General features: G+C 36.6%; 1 pseudogene; it reads right to left on the bottom strand.

Annotated features, from left to right (window-relative positions):
- Positions 1 to 5,762: 5,762 nt before the first annotated feature.
- Positions 5,763 to 6,872, bottom strand: LOC149230468 (pentatricopeptide repeat-containing protein At5g48910 pseudogene; annotated as a pseudogene).
- Between the last annotated feature and the right edge of the window lie 3,659 nt (positions 6,873 to 10,531).

The raw sequence follows: 10,531 nt of genomic DNA, 5'->3' as shown, positions 1-10,531 counted from the left end.
GTCTCTTTGCTAAAAAAATATGTATACAACCCTCAACATATAATTAACTGGGAAAATATACAAGTAATAAAACAATTGAATAGGTAACATTGAATTGCTAATTTGGTACAATTCTAACAGCAAATTGTAAAATTGTGTAGGTTGAACCAGAGGGAGAGTTTCTGGCAGAGCCTCTTCATATTCTTGATAGGAGAGAAATCACCTTCTCGAAGCGAGCCATCACCCAAGTTAAAGTGTAATGGAAGCACTTTGGCCCAGAAGAGGCTACTTGGCAAGAAGAGGAGACCATGCAGAAAGCCTATCTAACATTATTTTCTTGAAAGAACACCAGAGATGGTTTTCCTCATAAGGGGAGAAACTGTAACACCTTCTGTTGCACAAATATTTATTTTGTTTTTACCAAGTTTTACACAGAACTTCAAAAACATTGATTTTTGCTTAACATAGTAGTTAAAGAATTGAGTCTAGAAAAGCCAGAACATTATGATATTTTTGCTTGAAAAATTTAAACAATTTTGTTAAGAAAACTGAATGAAAACTGTTACATAACTCCTTGGAGAGTTAGAAATAGATGCCATCTTTCTTCCCCAAAAATAAGGGGAAAATAAGTAGGAGGGGTTGCTTAGATTTTATTCCTTGAGTTGGGCAAAAGGAACCAATGGGAAGCAAAACTATGGCAAACAGTCGAACTGGTATGTGACTTGAGGCTAGAAAATAGTCCTGAAGCCCAAGATACTAGACTATGTATGTTTAGTGACCATTACGAGTAGGAGGTGCTTGGAGGGGGATGTTGGACATAATTTCCAGGTCCACGGCTATGTGGTGAGACCTTCCAAAAAAACAGAAAGTATTTATACAGCTCTAAAACAATCATAAACCGATAAGTGACTAACTCTGTGCTTTTTATTTAATTCCTAGGAAGGCATTATTTTTTTTATCAAGAATAGAAAATCATTGTTATAGCTAAATCTTAAAGTATATTCTGATGTATTAAGAATGGAAAAGTAGTAAGTATATTCTCCATTTTATTAGGATTTCATTCTCTTGGTTGAGGTAACGCATTGACACAATCTATTAAACAAATGAGCAAAAAAATATTCATATAGTTAATTTCATTCTAAACTTTAACTGTTCATTCATATGAGCACCAGATAAACAACAAACTTTTGTCTCAATAAATAGCAAAGAAAACAAATCTCAGAATCCCTGGAAGATAATTCCTTCTCTTTGCAAATATGAGATTATAGTAATAAAACTAAGTTGAAAAATAACTAGGAACAACAGCTATCTGAGACTAGAACTATAAATCAAACACATAAATAAAATGGAAACTTATTGCTACATTTAAACATCATTGGAATCCATTCAACATATGAAGGGCGACAATCAGTTCAAGCTATCATATTGTTATTCTATTCAGTTATCATTCAAAATGTTGAACACATATATAATCATGACAGAGTGGTTATGGGTCGTTTCGGATCTCCACCCAGTCCAGAAGGAAGGACTGAAAGCCAACTGGCCCACATCAATAGAGTTTTAAATGAAAACATTGAAACATTAAAAACAATGTAAACTTTGAAACGGGAACTATAAACTCAAAACGGGAACTCTGGCCGAAAAACCCCGAAAAAACATCAAAAACAGTGCTAAAAATGAAAAGTGTGTATACTAGAACGATGATTTATTTTTTAGAGGTCAATTTTGAACATGTTTTAAAAATGGCAGTGACTACGAAATTTACTACGAAATTTTCATGCAAAATATAGCTTCAAAACAAAAAAGTGATGATACTGGAACGATGATTTTTTTTTAGGGTCAATTTTCAAACTTTTTAAAAAATGCTAGTAAAACCAAATTTTTATGTGCCAAACAAAGTTGTTTATGAGGAAAAAAACACATTAATGTTTTTGGTAGAATATCATTTTTCTTTCCCAAGTATAAATTCAACATGTTTTCAACCATTACATGCCATGGTTATTTCACCTAAACATAAATGGACAAATTTATCATATCAAATCAAGCACATTTTCCTGATTATCCTTATTTTAATTTTGAGCATGACAAATTCGTAGGAGGCCAGAATTTCACCAAAAGAGGAACTGGAGTTATATTACAATGAATCTCCTCCAATGACCCTCGCTAAACTGATCACCCTCTCCATAAAATATGTTCACAAAAAGTTCACAAGGAATCCCAGAAGCAAGTTTCATTTCTTCTAAAGCAACTGAGTTACACCTCAAGAACCTCATTACTCCCTCATAAATGTGTTCCCAAGAAATGAAGGTAGCATAACTTCATTTGCTATCAATAAATCCCAAACCTAGATGCCAAAGGATTTTCTCTCAAGAATGAAATGATTGGAAAAAACAAGCAAGTTCCCAGAAGATAACTCTAGTGTCTATCACAATCCTAATAATGCATCATCAGTGAAATCATACCCCACATGTAGGGAGAATACGATGAGCTACCTACGACCACTTGATTTACTTTGATTAGAGTATCTAAGGCCATTATAATAATCTATTTTAATTTATTTCCAAACCTTTAAAGGAAGGTCACTCACTACAACAAAACCAGCGATTTCCGCCAGATTTAGCGCCAGATTTTAGTGCATTTTTTTTGTAATTGTGATGAGCAACCTGGCGCTAAATCTGGCTCTATTGTACAATTTTTAAAGCGTCCTTTTTTGCACCTGATTTTGCATCCTTTTTCACGCTATATTTTGCATCATTTTTTACACCAAACTATGCGTCATTTTTTGCGTCAAATTTTGAACCAAGGTTTGCATCTTATTTTATGACAGGTTTTGCTTCTAGTTTTGTGTCATTTTTTGCATCTATTTTTCATTCTATTTTGCTTCCTGTTTTGTGTCATTCTTTGCTTCCATTTTTGCACCATCATTTGCATCAAGTTTACACTATATTTTGAATCCAATTTAACGTCTTTTTATGCATCTATTTTGTGTCAGTTTTTGCATCTAGTCTTACGCCAGGTTTTGTATCTAGTCTTACACTAGTTTTTGCTTCTATTTTTGCACCAGCTTTGGTGCCTATCTTTGCACCATGTGTTGAATTTGATTTAGCACCAAATTTTGCATCCATTTATGTGCCCATTTTTGCATCTTTTTTGGACCATTTTTTACATCCACATTTACGTTTGATTTGTCTCCATTTTTCCCATCTCATTTTGCACCATATTTTGCGTCATTTGTTTCATCCAATTTTGCATCATTTTTAACACCATCTCTTGCATCTAATGTTACATCATTTTGAGCATCCAAATTTGCATTTATATTTGCATCTTATGTTGAGTCATGTGTTGTGTCCACCTTTGCATCTTATTTTGTGTCTAATGGTACATTCAATCTAGAGCCATTTTTTACGTCTACTTTTGTATTTGTTTTTGCACCAAGTTTTGCATCCAATTTTAAGCTATTTTATGCCCCTTTTTGCACCATTTTTTTGTGTCTACTTGTGTCCAATGTTGCACCATTATTTACACCGACTTTTTCATCCAATTTTGCATTTTTTTGGTGTCTAGTTTTACATCGTTTTCACCATCCAAATTTGCATCTTTTTTTGCCTCATTTTGTGTCCACATTTGCATATAATTTTGTGTCTGAGTTCGAGCCTAAATTTGCATGTGATTAGGAATCATTTTTACGCCGTAAGGTGTTCCCTCTGAGAAAGACATCCCTAAAATGTGACGTGTGCGATCCTGAGCCATTGATTCTGTGTGTTAGATGATTGGGGTGTTTTCTGCCGTTCGTTTAATCTGTTTTTTTCATAGAAAAATGGTTTTTTTCCCATGGTAATGGGCCATGAAAGGCCAGGCCTGGCCTGCTGGCGATGAGACTCTTCTGCTGGCTATGAGACTCTTCGCAGAGACTGCCTGCTGGCGATGAGACTCTTCGCAGAGACTCTTCATGTCTTTCTTCCTTGCATGCCCCGTTTCACTGTTTCATCCCCTACATTCAATTAACGCTCCTTTCTATTCCATTGCTCCTCCATTCTGATTGAACACAGCCTGTTGAAGATAACTGTAGATCAACTCAGCGCTCTGTCACTCTCGCTCTTTACTATCACTGTCCAGCTCCTTTCTATTCCATTGATCCTCCATTCCGATTGAACACAGCTTGTTGAAGATAACTGTAGATCAACTCAGCGCTCCGTCCCTCTCGCTCTTTACTATCACTGTCTGGACTGTGTCTGCTTTGAGCCACGGTGCTTTCAAAGATGTATTTAAATTTTAGACACTTCCCTCTCATGGCATACAACAATCAGACGCCCACCCCTCCTCTGGATGCAATAACGCATACATCAGAATTAGACAATCAGAGGCCCACCCCTCTTCTGGATGCAATAATGCATACTTCAGAATTAGATTTAGAAGGTGCAGTGCCAAGTCCTCACCCATAACGTCAACAATAAAGCCGCGATATTTGTCACAGAGTTGACACAAAATCTTGAAAATATTCTCTAGCGCCCGGATCGATCACTGTATTGTTCATCAACCCTAACCGTATCCTATTCACATTTGTTTCCTCTGGATTATACAAACAATGGACCATAAATTCCAATAAGCAATGAGGGATAAGAAAAAGCAATAACCTGCAGAAGGATAAGAAAAAGCAATCAGCAATGAGGGATTGTGAATCTTAACAATGTTCGTCAACCGTGTTCCTACAGAAAGATTGATCAAAATTTTGAATTTAGCTTGTTTTGAAAGTTTGAAGTTTTGAACTCTTATCAACCTACAATATAGCTGCTTATTGATGGATGCATCCTAGCGAGGTTTGTCTTCCCTGTAACATCAAAAAAAAAAATTGTAAGTGTACCATTTTTAAATTTAGTTTACTTTACCCTAATGTGATGCATAAATTCAAATTCCATTTATATCTATTCAGTTGGACATTATATTTGTTTTGTCAGCCTACTTGCTTTAAAATGTCTGTCTCTTACCTTTGGGAAATCTCCGTTCGTAGAGTACTCGACACAAGATCAGAAAATATGATGCTGCGTTCTGTGACTTTCTCCTGGTATGTGCCAAAACTCAAATCAGAAAAACTTAAAAGTTCAAGTTCATCACTTTCAAAAATGTTTAGCCACAAGCTTTCTTCTGTTAATAGAAATTATTAGATAGGCTTAAGATGCATGAGCAGAAAAACAATGGTGTTTAACAGAGATCCAAAAATCTATGAGAGAAGAACCCAATAATACAAGAGCTTCTGTCAGAAGTAGCAGACATACCTAGGCATCAAAGATATTCAGCTGTTTCATTGTTTCTTGTTAATGTGATAGAAATCAATCTCTTCTAATATGTTTATACTAAGAATGGCATGAAAAGTTGTCCTAAAGGTGACATGCCATTTGAGAAGTGTTCTCACATAAATCCTGTACCTTGATTTAAAAATAAACAGGTATGTGTTGTTGATGGCACTGTTTATATATCAGATAATATTTTGCAGTTTTGAACCTGTTGTCATTTCTCCAATATTACATCATAAATGAAGAATTAATGAATGAGGGGAGTTTAAATTATTATTGTAGATAAATCATAATCCCCCGAAAATCAAATTCCACAATTGAGATAATGGAATCAGTATGCATCGAGAGCAACAATTTCACCCCCGATGAATTTGTTGTGGCAATCACAACAAATTCAAAGGTTTGTGACTATACAAGTAAGCAACCATGGAACTGTATTGTCAAGCCCTAAGGCAACGTCCAGCTTCTCACTGTGGTGACAACGAAACTCTGTTACTTGCGCTGCTCCTCCACATCAAGCAGTACAGATTTTGTGTCAGGCATATATCCTGCCTCCTTCATCCGCTTAGACAAGTGATCCAGCATTGCATAAATTCTCTCTGACTGTGGGTGTGATCTATCTCCTACAATAAATTTGTGCACCACATTCTTGATTTCAATCCAACTACATCCAGGATTCTTCTTTACCTCCCTATCTTTCATCATTCTTCTCACCTTTGCAACATCATCCCACTTGCCTGCAGCAGCATAAATATTTGACAGCAAGACATAGGCAGCTGCATTTTGAGGTTCCAAATCAAAAAGGTGTTCTGCTGCACGTCTGCCTATATCAAGGTTTCCATGGACTCTGCAAGCACCAAGCAAGGCCTTCCACAGAATAGCATCAGGCTCATAAGGGATGGAGTTGATAAGGTCCTCTGCTTCATCCAAGTGCCCTGAACGACCAAGAATATCTACCATGCAGACATAGTGCTCCACTCTTGGTCTAATACCATGATGCTGACTCATGGATAAGAAATAGTGCCAGCCTTTGTCCACTAGGCCTGTATGACTACATGCAGCCAGAACACCAAGAAATGTAACGTGATTTGGAGTCAAGCCTGCTTGTTGCATTTCTTCAAAGAGTAGTAATGCCTCCCTGCCATGTCCATGCTGAGCATATGCTGATATAATTGTGGTCCATAAGACCGTGTCAGGTTTGTAAATTTTATCAAATGATAGCCGTGCATCATCTAGGTTCCCACATTTAGCATACATATCAACTATGGCACTTCTCACAAAAACATCTGACTCGAATCCCACTTTGATTATTTGAGCATGAACCTGTTTGCCCTATTCCAGGGTTGCTAGGCCAGCACATGAACTTAAAACAACTACCCAGGTGGAGTTATTAGGTTTCACACAAGATTGTCCCATTCGAGAAAAAAGTTGCAGGGCTTCCTCATCTTGTCCATTCTGAACATATCCTGTAAGGACAGCAGTCCATGATATGACATTTGCCTCGGGCATTTTCTCAAATAGTACCCGGGCATCAAATGTTTTTTTATTCCGAGCATATCCCACAATCATCACATTCCAAGATTCCACATATCTTTCAGGCATTTCATCAGAGAGTTGTCATGCCTCATCTGTTCTTCCATTCTCTACATATCCCACAATCATAGAATTCCATGACAGCACATTACTTTCACACATCCTCTCAAAGAACAGGTGCGCATCATCAATTTCCCCACATTTTGCATACATACTAACAAGGACATTGCCCACATTTACATTTGACACAAAACCAGTTTTGACAGTGTGAGCATGGATTTGCTTGCCATCTTCAAGGGCTGCTAGGCTCGTGCATATGCCCAGGACACAAGTTAGGTTGGACTGGTTAGGAATTGTACAAGTACTAAGAATTCGGGCAAACAATTCCAATGCATCTTTGCCATGCTCATTCCGGGCATATCCTGCGATCACTGAAGTCCACGAAACTACATCTCGTTCAGGCATTGTATCAAACAGTTGCCCTGCATTATCTATGCTTCCACATTTGGCATACATGTTAATTGCTGCATTACCCACAAAAATATCAAGTTGAAAACCCATTTTAATACTGTCAGCATGGACCTGCTTGCCTGGTAGCAAGACTTCAAGGCTGGCACATGCACTCAAAACACCGGTGAATGTAAATTAGTTCTGGTAAACACACCCCTCATGCATACAGGAAAAGAGATCCAATGACTCTTGAAAGCATCCATTCTTGGCATATCCGGTAATAACCGAAGTCCATGACACAACATCTCGTTTGGGCATTTTCTCAAATAATTGGCGTGCATCCTCCATGCGTCCAATCTGAGCATATCCTGCTATCATTGTATTCCATGAAACTACATTTCGTTCAGGCATTTTGTCGAACAACTTTTGGCCGTCCTCTAATTTACTATTCCTGACATATGCAGCTAGAATCGCATTCCAAGTAACAATATTCCGCTCAGGCATTTTGTCAAACACGTTGCTTGCTTGCTCCAGTTGTCCATTTCGAGCAAAACCAACAATCATCTTAGTCCAAGAAACCACGTCCTTTTCAGGCAGTATTTCCTGGCGTGCATTTTCTATTCTTCCAATCCAATTCCGTAGATAACCAGAAAGCATGATGTTCCATGATATTGTATGTCGTTAGCGTTTTTTGTCAAACAAGTGGCGTGCATTTTCTGTTATTCCCCGTTGAGAACATCTGTTAATCATTTCATTGCTAATGGTACAGAAGAATTGTACCCTTTGGTTTTCTCCTCTGTTCTTCATGAACTACTCAAACCGCTACGAAAATACCAATTTCCAATTTAGATGTAAATTTGTTAGTTTCGTGTTGTATTCCATTGAAATGCGGTTTCGACCATTATCTCTGAACAGTCAATGGTTTAAGCAGCCTCTAAATGAGAGGTGATCGAAGTTATCATTTCAATCTTGCAATCCAAACCCAACAACAGAGGGCAGCAGTCACATGGGAAAGGGTTCAACTTTATGACAGTAAAAATGAAAGAAACAAATGGAAAAACAACGCTTCCTTCCTTTTATCGTCCCACAACCATGCTCTAAAACCTCAAATATGGATCACTATAACATGTTGCCAGGGTAATTATGACTCTGTGTGGATCACTTTAACATGTTGCCAGCGTATGTATGACTCCGTGCTTACTTCCTGTTCTTTTCTATGTGAGTTTTATATAATATCATATTGTATTTTCTTGAAAATTTTATAATTTTATAATAAAAACATTAAAAACTTTTGAAAATATTATTTAAAAACCTAAATGATTAAAAATTAATATAATTACGCCGTAAGGCATTCCCTCTGAGAAAGACATCCCTAAAATGTGACGTGTGCGATCCTGAGCCATTGATTCTGTGTGTTAGATGATTGGGGTGTTTTCTGTCGTTCGTTTAATCTGTTTTTTTCATAGAAAAATGGTTTTTTTCCCATGGTAATGGGCCATGAAAGGCCAGGCCTGGCCTGCTGGCGATGAGACTCTTCTGCTGGCTATGAGACTCTTCGCAGAGACTGCCTGCTGGTGATGAGACTTTCTGCTGGCGATGAGACTCTTCGCAGAGACTCTTCATGTCTTTCTTCCCTGCATGCCCCGTTTCACTGTTTCATCCCCTACGTTCAATTAACGCTCCTTTATATTCCATTGCTCCTCCATTCCGATTGAACACAGCCTGTTGAAGATAACTGTAGATCAACTCAGCGCTCCGTCGCTTTCGCTCTTTACTATCACTGTCCAGCTGCTTTCTATTCCATTGATCCTCCATTCCGATTGAACACAGCCTGTTGAAGATAACTGTAGATCAACTCAGCGCTCTGTCGCTCTCGCTCTTTACTATCACTGTCTTGACTATGTCTGCTTTGAGCCGCGGTGCTTTCAAAGATGTATTTAAATTTTAGACACTTCCCTCTAATGGCACATAAATGTATTTAAATAATAGTTTTACTTTGGAAAAATAATTGGGCACATCAAATAAAATATTGATGCGACGGACATAGAACTCTGAAACAATAATGCACCCTTCTCTTACTCCAAAACAATAATGCACCCTTCTCTAGCTGATGTGTCAATGCTTTCTTTGAAGTGGAACTTAAAGAATTAAGTAATTATTCATTATTAAATTGGGATTTTATATAAATTAATTGATTATTTATTAATGTTAATTTCATTTTATAATTTTATAGTAATTTTTAATAGATTTTTGTTAAAGATAATTATTTGAGCTATTATTGTATCAAGATTTTTGTTGTGTCTTTTATTATTATATTTTAATCCACCTTAAACATGCTCAAAATATGTTTTCGTCTTCATTTGTGGAGATTATCTACTTGCATATTCAAAAAGTTTTGATGTAGTTTTTGCCTTGAAAAATGATTATTGTGATTGTAATGGGGAGAAATTATTCTATAAACAGTGTTAAGTGTTATTTAGAATAAATGAGAAATTCTTTTTGAATATATAAGACTAATCTTTGAGAGAATAGATATATATTCCCTAATTATCACATAAACAAGGGGTTAATCTTGCATTTAGTGCTTTATCTCTGTAGAGTTTCGCTAAACAAAGGGAATACCTCCTCCTGCATGACTTCGATTGTCCCTCCCTCTTACAGGATTGCAAAGCATTAAGAATTGAATCTTCTTTATTTTAAAGATGTAGTCTTGTCGAATATACCAAAAACATAGTAGGATTCTTTCATTATTGACAAAATCAAGCACATGTGCAAGGGAAGTATTCATCTATGGATGGTTAACAAGTTCATTAATAACTACAAGCAAACGCTTCAAACTATGTATTTAATGATCTCTAGTCATCATCTAAAGAGTTCAAGAATCAAATCAATTCCAACCTAAGTTCTAAGTATATGGTAAACCTCTACTCTAGAGGTTCTATTATTGTAAAATTCACAACTATGGAAGTTGTGGCAAGGTCTCAAAGGAGGGACTTTCTTTTTGGGGCAAAACTAACCTTTTTTCAAAAGATAGTTTCTATAATTGAATCCATCTTCAATATCCATTTCTTCAACCCCACTCTGGATTTGAGTATTGAATCCCCCTTACTTATTTTGGGATGAGATGATCTTTCAAAAGCCAACATAAATATATTGGGGACTTACAACAATATACAAACTAAGCAAGGAAGGGTATACACACATGTGTTAGAATTTGAATTGAAGTTGACTTGAGCAAAGGTATAACAATGCATATTTAATTAAATATTGGTGATTTT

The sequence above is a fragment of the Pinus tabuliformis genome, chromosome J, assembly GCF_031772625.1.
Source record: "Pinus tabuliformis cultivar Carrire ecotype Pingquan chromosome J, CPIR1, whole genome shotgun sequence".
Taxonomy (NCBI): Eukaryota; Viridiplantae; Streptophyta; class Pinopsida; order Pinales; family Pinaceae; genus Pinus; species Pinus tabuliformis.
This window is presented reverse-complemented; position numbering and strand designations above follow the sequence as displayed.